Here is a 10983-nt window from a genome sequence, read left to right as displayed (position 1 = left end):
CACCGCAGATGTTTTTTTTTTTCTTTCCTCTTTCCCTTCTTGTGTGAGCTGCCTTTGAGTCAGTTATGTTATGTTGAGCTCTTGTGGGCACAGAGCGGTACTGCCGCTGTGCCCCGACCGGGCCCCTGCCCCGCTCCGCTGGGTGACGGGGGGGAGGCGGCAGCGGGAGCTACGGGAGTTCCGCGGCTGCCGAGCCTGGGGAGGGAGTGAGCGGGGCGGTGTCTGTAAATAGCAGGGAGGGAGGGAAAGAGAGTTAAGTATGTAAAGTGACACGGCCGGGCTCGAGCGCGGACGCGGCGCTAAAAGGAGCGGCTGCCGCGCAGGCCGGCGGCTGAGAAGAATGACAGCAGTGGACCCTGCGAGCACCCCTGGCTCTGCCCAACTGAGCGCCTCGCGCTCCCATGGGCCGCAGCCTCAAAGCTTCCGCCAATCCCGGCCTGCCTTGCTCCGCTCTGGCCAATCACAGCCGCCCTTTGAATCCGGGCGCGGTCCCGCCAAGCTCAGCCCGATCAGTCGCGGCCCGGCCCCGCGACCCGGCCCCTCAGCTCGGCCCCGCTCCCCCGTTCTGCTGAGGCGCCGCTCCGGCCGCTGTTACTTTGGGGGCCGGTGGAGCCGTGCTGCCGCAGCCCCGGCAGGTGTTGTTGGGTCCTGGGAAGGGTGGGCGTGGGCTTCCCCTTCAGGTCCCGGCCATTGGTTCTCCCAGGGAAACGGGAGAAGGCGGGGAGCGGGCAGGATCGCGGGAGCGGGGCCTGAGGGGACGGCGGGGCCTGAGGGGGCAGCGGGGGGGTCGCGGAGGCGAGCGCGGCGGGATCGGGCGGGCTGGGATCGGACTGTGAGGACATAGCCACTATCTTTGAGACACCGGCGCTGCTTCGGGCTGTGATCGGCTGTGCTGGCCGGCCCTGGGGCACAAACAGCGTGTGCTGGAGGGGTGCGGGCGTTAGTTCGGCGGTGAGGCTGCGGGCGCCGGTGGGAGCTGCGCGGCCGCGATGCGGGGAGCGCCAGGACGGGAACCCCGCGGCTGCCGGGGCCAGCATCTGGGGGCCGGCGGTGTCCTGGGGCGGTGGGGCCAGTCGTGGCCAGTTTTTTCCGCCACGCCCTGGGCTGTTCGGGCGGCCGGAGGCGGGTGCGGGGCCTGGAGGGCACAGGGGGACGAGCTGCTGCTTCTGCGAGACGGATAGGAGCTGTTTCGTAGTTTCTGGATTGAAGATAATGCTTAAAATATCGGGAACAAAGCCGGGTTTTTTGCGATTCTATTATTGCGTTTTGCTTTTATTTAAAATAATAACGATTTTCTTAATTACATTATTTTGTTTTGCTCGTTTTATTAAAATAATAAAATTATTATTATTAATGATCATTACTTTTAATAAGATATATTTTTATGTTTAGATTTATTAATCTTAATTAAATATTATTAATAAATAATGATTAAATATTATTTAATAATTACTTTAGCAGCTTTTTTGCTGGATAGCTGATGTAAATTCAGTAAAGATTGTGGGGCTGGGGCTGAAACACCCGTTGTGGGGCCAGTGGAGACATAAAGCCCCAGGGTGTGGAATAAAGACCTTGACGATGGAGTCAGGCCTAAACCAATGTGGGGCAATGGAAATACTGAGGCTGGAGCTGGATAAATGCCATGGGGGAAGGGGATGGAGCTGCAGCTCAGGGCCTGCAGGAGGTGCCTGGGGGATTAGCAGCCCCTGTCTGCTGGTACCAAGGAGAGTCTGAGGGTATGGGGGCTGGGAGGGCCCAAGGGCACCTTTTGGGATGGGGGAGCAGGGGCCCAATGGCTATTCCCAGCCCCTGGTTCTGCCTGGGGGGGGGTGAGAGGGGGGCCTTTGGGCAAGTGCTGGGCTGAGACCCAGGGGGAGGGGGAAGGTACCTTTTGGGCTTGAGGCCTCAAGTGTCCCCAAAGTTGGGCTCCCATTAGGGTGGGTAGGACAACTCATAGAGACATTGATGTGATGATGATAACTGATTTGTGGCCTTATCAACAGCCCCGGGCTGCAGTGAGAAGCAGGAGCAGCTTTTAGCCACCGGCAGTGGGAAGCTGAGGAGATGGAACTGAGGAAGCAGAGCTGGAGGAGGCAGAAATATGGTAGGGTTTAGGGTAAAACTGTTGTGGGGCTGGGATAAGGAATATGGAGCCAGGATGCAAACTGCGTGGCTGGAGCTGAAATCAGTGTAAGGGCTGGGATAGAGCCTTGCAAAGCTGTTCCTGCAGTAAGGATGGTCAGATTGGGGCTGGAATGTGGGTTCAAGAGCTAAGCTCAAACCACAGAGAGCTAGAGCTAAAACAGATCTGCCTGGAGAGCCAGAAAGCAGCATAATGTGGCACTGCTGGGAAGATGTGGAGGCAGAAGCATAGCACAAGAGCTGGCAGTCAAATAAAGCTTGTGGGACTGAAGCTGAAATCACTGGGGCTGGGATGAGGACTGCTGCAAACACTGTTCTGAGGGGATAGTGACTGTACATGTGGGAAGCAAGCATAGAATGGTACACAACGGGGCAGGCTGTAAATACAGTAAAGATTGCTTTGGGGTTGGGATGGGGTTGGAGTGGCATTTCTCAGCCTAGGGGTGAAACCTCAGAGCTGGAACCAAGAACAAAGACCCTTTGTCTCAACCTGGAGCAGCTTCACCTAGCAGAGAGGGGGGAAAAAGAAGCGGATGTGGAGCTGGAAGAAGAGAGCTTGCAGTGAAATAAAGCTTGTGGGCCAAGAGCTGAAATCACTGGGGCTGGGAAGGGCTCTCCAGGGCTAGAGCTGAAATCACTGTGGGGCTGGGATAGGGACTGACAATGACATAGCCACTGTAGGATCTGTGTGCTGGAATCACTGTAGGCCTGTGATATGGATGTTGGGGCTGGGTCCCGTGACTGGAAATAGAACAAGATGGGTAGGGGCAAAATAATGGGACTGTATCATGGGAGCTGAAATGGGTTAGGGTTAGGGATTTTGCCTGCGTCTTTGATAGCCACTGTAGGGCTGCTGCTGAATTCACTGTGGGGCTGGGACATTGACTGTGGGGTGGGCTTCTAGGCCCTAGGGTGGGAGCTGAAATGTTGCCGAGCTGGAGACAGGAGGAAGATCCTGCGCCTTGAACCTGGAGAAGTTTCTGCCAGCAGCATTGAAGAAACACGCATCTGGAGCTGGAAGAAGAGGGCTTGCAGTCAAATAAAGCTTGTGGGCCAGGAGCTGAAATCACTGGGGCTGGGAAGGGCTCTCCAGGGCTAGAGCTAAAATCACTGTGGGGCTGGGATAGGGACTGTGGGGTAGGCTTATAGGTCCTAGGGTGGGGGCTGAAATGTTGCCGAGCTGGCGACAGGAGGAAGATCCTGGTCCTTGAACCTGGGGAAGTTGCAGCCAGCAGCGTTGGAGAAACACTCATCAGGAGCTTGAAAAAGAGAGCTTGCAGTGAAATAAAGCTTGTGGGCCAAGAGCTGAAATCACTGGGGCTGGGAAGGGCTCTCAAGGGCTAGAGCTGTAATCATTGTGGGGCTGGGATAGGGACTGATTATGGGATTGTCACTGTAGGATCTGTGTGCTGGAATCACTGTAGGCCTGTGATGATGTATGTTTGGGCTGGGTCCTGTGACTGGAAATAGAACAAGATGGGTAGGGGCAAAATAATGGGACTGTAACATGGGACCTGAAACTCTGGCAGTGCTGGGATTTTGCCTGCGTCTGTGATAGCCACTGTAGGGCTGGAGAGGAAACCACTGCGGGGCTGGGATATTGACTGTGGGGTGGGTTTCTAGGCCCTAGGATGGGATCTGAAATGTTGCCGAGCTGGAGAAAGGAGGAAGATCCTGCTCCTTGAAGCTGGGGAAGTTTCAGCCAGCAGCATTGGAGAAACATGCATCTGGAGCTGGAAGAAGAGAGCTTGCAGTCAAATAAAGCTTGTGGGCCAAGAGCTGAAATCACTGGGGCAGGGAAAGGGTCACTAGGACTGGAGCTATAATCACTGGGGCTGGGATAGAGACTGATAGTGGTATTGACACGGCTGGGTGAGATAACTGTGGTAGCATTCATATGCTGAAATCACTGTAGGTCAGTAATATTGATGTGACAGTGTCAAAGGGCTGAGGTCAAGGGCAAAAGGTCGGGTCAATGGTTAAATTGAAAATCAGGGATTCAAACTTCAAGGGTCACATGTGAATGGTCAGTGTTCAAAGATCAAGAGTAAAGGGTCCAAGGTCCAATGTTATGGGTTAATTTTCCAAGGTTATGTGGTTCAAGGTCAATTATCAGGGAATCAAACTTCAGAGAGCTAAAGTCAAGAGACAAAGGTCAAAATTCAGAGGTTAAGATTAAAAGGTCAATGGGAGGTTGCCAGGGATTTGCAGGGAAGAGGCGTATTTATAAACGTTATCCATATTTCCCTGTAATTGTGGGTGTTTGGATTTCATTTGTGCTCATCAGGATAAGCCATAAACAAGCCCCTGAACTCTGCATCCATGTGTCAAGCACTTCCACAGAAAGGCAAGTCAGCAGTGATTCTAGAGGAAAAATTAGAGGTGATAGCTTATGATCCCTGGGGAATTACATTGGGAATTATGAAACTCAAACACATGGAATTGTGGAGGTAGAATTCCATTTTCAGCCTTGGGCACCAGGAGAAGGAGAGGTGTCCTCATCCATAGCAAGGAAAGCCTGGTGCCCCAGTGTGTCAGGTGCAGACAATGTCCTGTCCAGGGAATGAGCAACAAGTTCCTTCTGCCCCTCCCCTCACCCGTAGGATGGCAACAGCACAAACTGAACTGTGAGGTTGATGAGCGCTCAGAGTAGCTCCAGGTGTGAGCAGTGAGGTTGATGAGCTCTCAGAGCAGCCCCAGGTGTGAGCAGTTATGGTAAAGAATGGGTGGGTCCTGCCTGGGGCTATTTTAGGGGGAGGGTTTATCTCACTTTGCTTGGGCACTGAGCAGTTGCAGAAGAGGGGTTTATGGTGGGCTTCCCTGGGGGTACCTCATGGAATGATACTGAGACCATCTCATAGGATCTGGGAGAACAGCTGGATGCGTTTGGACATGGAGCATTGCTTAAAGGAGGTGCCGAGGGAGGAACCTTTGTGTCTGGAAGCAGCATCGGAGCAAGTAAGCCAGTGCAAGTTCGCAGTGGGGCTTTTCTCCTTTTCCTTTTTGATTTCCTCTTGCCAGGGAGCGACAGAGCCGTGTGGAGGAGAGGCAGGCTCTGCCGAGCCGGCAGGCGGGAGCCGCGCCGTGGAGCTGTGTTCCGGCCTCGTTGTCCACTCCGGGTGCAGGGCTCGGGCACCGCCGGGGCCCCTTCGGGCCGGTCCCGGTGCCGCTGGGCGGGCCGGGCTCTCCCGGGGCCGGAGCTGCCCCCGCCCGCCGGAGGAGCCGCTTTCCGGCCGGGAGCGTGGGGCCGCCCCCGGGTGCCGAGTGCCGCCGCTGCCGGGGCTCGCGTGGTTTCCCCGGTCCCCCCGCACCTGGAGCGGCGCCAGCCCGGGAGCGAGTCCCGGCGGGGGCGCTGGGGGACACTTGTGGCTTATTGGCTTCAGAGTGTGCTGGCAAAAGCCGCTGGGAGGAGGGGAGGGGGAAAAGCCCGACCTTCGGGGCTTTTTGTCTCGGGGCTTTGTCGGTGTTGCTCTTTAGCCGAGCTGTGCCTTTAAATAACGATGTGGTGCCTTCTAGAAACTGTGTCCAATACCTTTTGTACCCTCGCAGGAGGGCTTCGAGCTCAGGTTTTTCCATTGCTGAGTTAACTGCAGGTCTAAGCTGACAGCGTCCCGTGCATCTGGGGTGCGTGAATCTGTTTGTGATGTTCATTTCCCCTGGATGCAGAGCTGGGCTTTTTGGGCAGACTGTATTTCTCAAGCCTCGGGGTTTATTTAAGCCTTGCACACGATTTTCTGGAGACGCGGGCCGAGTGAGAACTTTGTCTTGGTGCTGTACTGGGGAATGGAAAGCAGGGGGTCCCCGCAATATCCCCGTGGAAGCTGGAATGTCTGAGGGAATGGATGTGACAATTCTCAGGGCTGAACCTGGCTCCCAGCGCTCTGCAGCGTAGGATGCGAGAGAGCAGGGCCGAGGGACAGCGGGGTAGGAAGGGCGAGGTGCTTTGTGCTCTGGGTTTGGTGTTGCTGATGTTTCCAGAGCCAGAGCAGGTTGATTTGGTTCAGGTGCACTGGAACAGGATCCAAACTTTGGAAAGATTTGAGACAAACGGGGAGAGAAACGTGTTAAAATGAATGTGTTTCTTAATAGAAGTCAGGTTTCAGTCTGTTTTTTAATTGATTTTAAAGGAATTTTTTTTTTGAGGAAAAGTGAAAAAAAATGTTTATTTTAATAAGTAGGGCATAGGTAAGAGGAAAAAAAGGATGAATAATGTTAGATAATTTCTTTGTTGTGGAGAAAAGAGCAGGAGCTTTAGAAGGGTTTTCTGCACATGTGGTTTGGATGTTTTTGGAGTTGGGCTGTGGCGTTGATCTTTTTGAGCCGTGGGGTGTTTTGGTGGTAGCTTGGGTTTTTGGATTGGAGTAAAGTTGAATAGTTTTAGAAGTAGTTGTTATGGTTCTGGTAATTATTTTGTATTCACTAATAAATGAGAAATTAGTTTGAAAAAGTAAAAAATGCATTTTTTGTTGTGTTAGACAGTAGAGTTGAGAGAGAATTTGAGTGAGGCTGTATTAGTATTGTATATAGATTGTATGTTCAAAGAATTTTTTCTTTTTTAGTTTTGGAGTTACAGAATTTATGTTTGGGCATAAAGCGGATGATGAGGATATAATATAATGTAATTTAAGGACGTTTTATTTTTTATTGTATATATTTAGCTTAGAGGTCAAATTAATGTTTATTAAATTTAAATATGCTTTTATACAGATACAGGTAAATATAAATAGTGGCGGTAATATTTAGTAAGCAGAGATATTTATATGTGACTTTTATTCAATATTGATTTTTTTGGTGGTACACAGTGTGTTGTTTGATTTTTTTGTGTTGTATACTATGTGAAATTTATTTTTTGAATAAAGATGATTCTATGAATGGGTTTGTATTTTAGGTAGAATCAATTAAAATAGATTTTGATATGTATTATTTGGTTTTGTTTATTGTATGTATTGTATTGTATGTACGGGTTCAGATTGGGTAGGGTTTGTTTGGTTATCTGAGTTTTGGGTGTTAATTAGGCGGCTTTTGTTAGATGCAGTTTTTAATTTTTGGAAGTTTTTTGAGTGGTCTTAAGGTGATTTTTAGTAATTGATTGTATAATTTTATTTTGTTTGTAGTTGGTGTATAATAATGTGTATGTTCTATTTATTTAATGTTGTGTTTTTTAGTTTAGGTGTTGATAAGTTTGGATTCCTTTCTGTTGTGGTGTTTCTTATTAGCTTCATTTCTGGGGACACAGGCATTTATATGGTGGCTTTTTATAGGCATATTTTTGGGGGTGGTGTTTTTGAACTTGTAGTTTAGGTTGGTTTTTTGTTTTTAATTAGTTATTAAAATTTTTTATAGAGTCTTGGTAATTATTCAGGTATTACTATAAATGTAGAGCTTTGGGGTTTTTTTACTAATGTTTAGGGTTAGTTGAATGGCTTTGAGTTAAGTGACTTGGTTTGATTTTTTTTTAATAGTTGGTGTTGTCAGGAAAATTAGTCCACGAACACCAGAGGTTTAGGTCCAAAAAGGAGACAGAGGAGTCCTTTTACTTTATTCGAATAAAGGGAGAGGCCATGGGGCATTCCCCTGGGGTTTCTCAAATTTTTGGAGGGCACAGCCTCCTTTTTTATCCTAATTCCCGGCCGCTTGTCCCTTCTCTCTTTCCCCATAGGCTGAGGTACTTGAGAGGTACAGGCTTCCCGGAACGCCTGATACCTGGGGTACCTTCCCCCCCACCCCCAATGCATAATCCCTTCTTAACTTTTATGGAACTCATAGTGTTCTTTCAGTGCCTCTTTGATCTTCTACTGGAATTCATCCCATTGTTTCTATCGTCTGTCACTGATAGCTACATCTTATCAACTGACCCACAGCTTGTTTGTAAAGACAAGCTCATCATTCCTTTCAGTGTGATGTGTGGAGTTCAATAGGGTTGCTTTTTATTTATGTTTAACTTTGCTGATGTGATAAGAGCTGTTAGTGAAAGAGCATAGCATCTGTTTTTGCTGGTGGTTGTACGGTGTGGCTTTTGTTTGTGTTACCTGTTTTGGGGTTTTTTTGTTAGTGAGATTAAACTTTATTTTGGGGTTAATTTGTGATTATTTTAAAGATTTTAGTGCAATCTAGGTTTTTGATTTGGGAGTGCTGTGATGAGACTACTTTATTTGTTTTATGTGGTATTGGTGGTGTGGATAGAGGGAATACTTGTTTTTAAAATTTATTTTAGTATTGTTAGTTGAAGTGTTAGGATGCATTGTGTTTCAGTGTTGAATCTTTTTGAGGTGGTTTGGATTTTTTCTAGGTTAAGATTTTTTTCCCTTGGCTGGTGGAGGTATTGTGACTTTATTGATCATATGGGTGGGAATTTGATGCTGGTTTTTTTTTCGGTTTTGTTTTTTTTTTTTTAGGAATTGGATTTTTGCAGTAGACCCGGAAGAATTCACTTTATTTCAAAACATACTAGTTTAATCACATAAAGATTCCCATATTAACTCATCAGTCTTTTAGATTCTTTTTCTCATTTAGGTTTTCCAGAATTTACTGTTAATTTAGCAATCAAGCAGGGATGACACTTGGTTCTTGAAAAGATGGCCATGGAAAAACCTGTGTCTAACAACACGTACCTGACAGAGGGCAACGATTTTGCTGTAATTACAGGGCCAAATACGAGTGGCAGAACAACTTTGGCATGGAACTGCTGGAGGAGAGGAGTTTCTGGTGGGCTCCCAGTGGCATCTGATGGAGTGACGGTGAGAGCATCTCATAGGGTCTGGGGGAGCACGTGGATGCACTTGGACTTGGAGTACTGCTTAAAGGAGGTGGTGATAGACAAAGCTTTTTGCCAGGAAGCAGCACCAGAACAGCTGAGCCAGTGTGGATTTGCAGGGGTGATCTTTCTCCTTTTCCCTTTTGATTTAATCTTGACAGTCCCTCCCCGGTGCCCTCAATCTGTCACAAGAATTCCAAAAATAAAAAGGCTGAGTGAACAGTGAAAAGAAGGGGTATAGGTTAGGTGGAGTTCAGGTGTACCCCACCCCAAACACTTAACAGCAGCCCTCACAGCGCTCCCGTTTCCTTGAGACAGCTGCAGGCAGGAACCCTAAAGCAGCAGAGTGCCAGAACCCACGAGAGGTGCAGGCAGTTCCCTGGTGCTAGGGCCAGCCAGGAAGAGATAGTGGGGGGACGATCTGCAGGGTTGGGGAAACAGGGGGTTTCCCGCCCCGCCCCACCCTGGGCTCTCTGTCCCTCCGCAGCCGGGGATTGCTCCCACCCCTCCTCGAGGCGGCGGTTGGTAAGGCTTCGTGCCTGGCCTCCGCAAAGAGTTCGGCTCTGTCAGCCTCTGCCCTGTCTCAGGGCCAAACTTAGGTAGGGTAGGGAGCAACTGTGGATTGCCTGGTCCGGGCTAAGGGACATCTCTTGGGGCCTATGGATAAGGAGCATCCCCGGTTGCAAGCGTAGGGTTGTAAGTTTGTAGGGTTCAGTGGGGCAGCTTGGCAGTGACACGGAGAGGCTGAGGGAGGGCTTCAGAGGTCAAGGGCTCGAGGGCTGGAGACAAACAGTGAAAAGAAAAGGGGTATAGGTTGGGATATAAGGTAGAGTACAGGACTATTCAAACCCTAAACAGTAGCCCTCACAGCGCTCCCGTTTCCTTGAGACAGCTGCAGGCAGGAACCCTAAAGCAGCAGAGTGCCAGAACCCCTGAGAGGTGCAGGCAGTACCCCTGGTGCTAGGGCCAGCCAGGAAGAGATAGTGAGTGCTAGGGCCTACTGCTGTCACATAAGCTGGGGTTTCTATCCTTGGGGTATCCTGGGCTCCCTGTCCCTCACTGACTGGAGAGTCTTCCTCCCCTCCTGGAGGTGGTGGTCGTTTGGCTGTCAGCCAATACTGCTGTGAAGCAAGCTTCGGCCTCCCTGTGGGGTGAAGTGTGCAGCCCATAAACCTGGGTATTCTCTAGAGAAGGTAAGTGCTGGGTTTTCACAGATGCAGCACTAAGCTCCTGCATTGATATTTGGTCTTCTTGGTTGTAGCTGACCAGGAGATGACATCCTGGCAATGGCAGGAACTTCCTGGATGGCGAGGAGGCCTTCCTTCGCACCCCATGTGGATCCACCCCAGCAAGCATCCAAGAGCTGAGTCAAAGGCTACCACCCGCGGAGGGGATGAAAGCGGGGTGCCGGGTCGGGGCTCGTGACCTGGGATTTTTGAGTCAGCTTTGGGGACGGGGAGGTCCAGGCTGTGGCCCCTTAGGCCGCACGGTGGGAGAGCCTCACTTTTGTTCACAGTGCTGAGGTGTGCAGGACAGAGCAGTCCCGGGGCGTGTCGTGTCACTTGTCCATTGTGCCTTATGTGTCTTTTGCGCCTCTTGTGTTGTACGTGCCTTGCCCTATCTCTTCTGGGGGCTTACCAGAAACCCCAGCATCGCTTATAGCATCTCCAATCTCTGGGCTCCTCGGCTCGGCAGCTCTCGGAGGCCTTGGAATCGCGTCTCTTTTGAAAAGCATCCGATCGGATGTCTTTTAGACGTCTTCTTCTGAGCTGTGTCAACAGCCGTGCGCCGTGAGGATCCATTGTTGCGGCTTAGGACTTGAAGAAACGCAAAGATAGGTAGGGGACTGCGGCCCTCAGGTTCTTGAGCATCTGTCTTGGCGGTTCCTGGAGTTTGTCATTCCGTCAGCATCTTCTTCCTCCCGGGTTCTGTGAGCTTCATCAGCTCGCCTTCATTCTTACCCGGCTCATCTCGTTCTGCATTCTCTCAGTCCTTGCGGCCGTTCTTGTGGCCCAGAGTTTTGTCTCCCCATTGTGTCCCCTCGTCTGTTGTCTGGTGTGTCACGGGTGTCTGGGTGTAGTTGTTCC

At 50.2% G+C, this 10983-nt stretch overlaps 1 long non-coding RNA gene across 1 annotated transcript; it reads left to right on the top strand.

The window, feature by feature from the left end:
• Positions 1-4915: 4915 nt before the first annotated feature.
• LOC147655214 (uncharacterized) lies at positions 4916-9589 on the top strand. Its single transcript, XR_015282628.1, has 2 exons — positions 4916-5100; positions 8788-9589. It is a non-coding gene; the product is annotated as an uncharacterized LOC147655214 (long non-coding RNA).
• Positions 9590-10983: the final 1394 nt, after the last annotated feature.

This window comes from Cyanistes caeruleus, chromosome 1 (assembly GCF_971803275.1).
Source record: "Cyanistes caeruleus chromosome 1, bCyaCae1.hap1.1, whole genome shotgun sequence".
Lineage (NCBI taxonomy): Eukaryota > Metazoa > Chordata > Aves > Passeriformes > Paridae > Cyanistes > Cyanistes caeruleus.
This window is presented reverse-complemented; position numbering and strand designations above follow the sequence as displayed.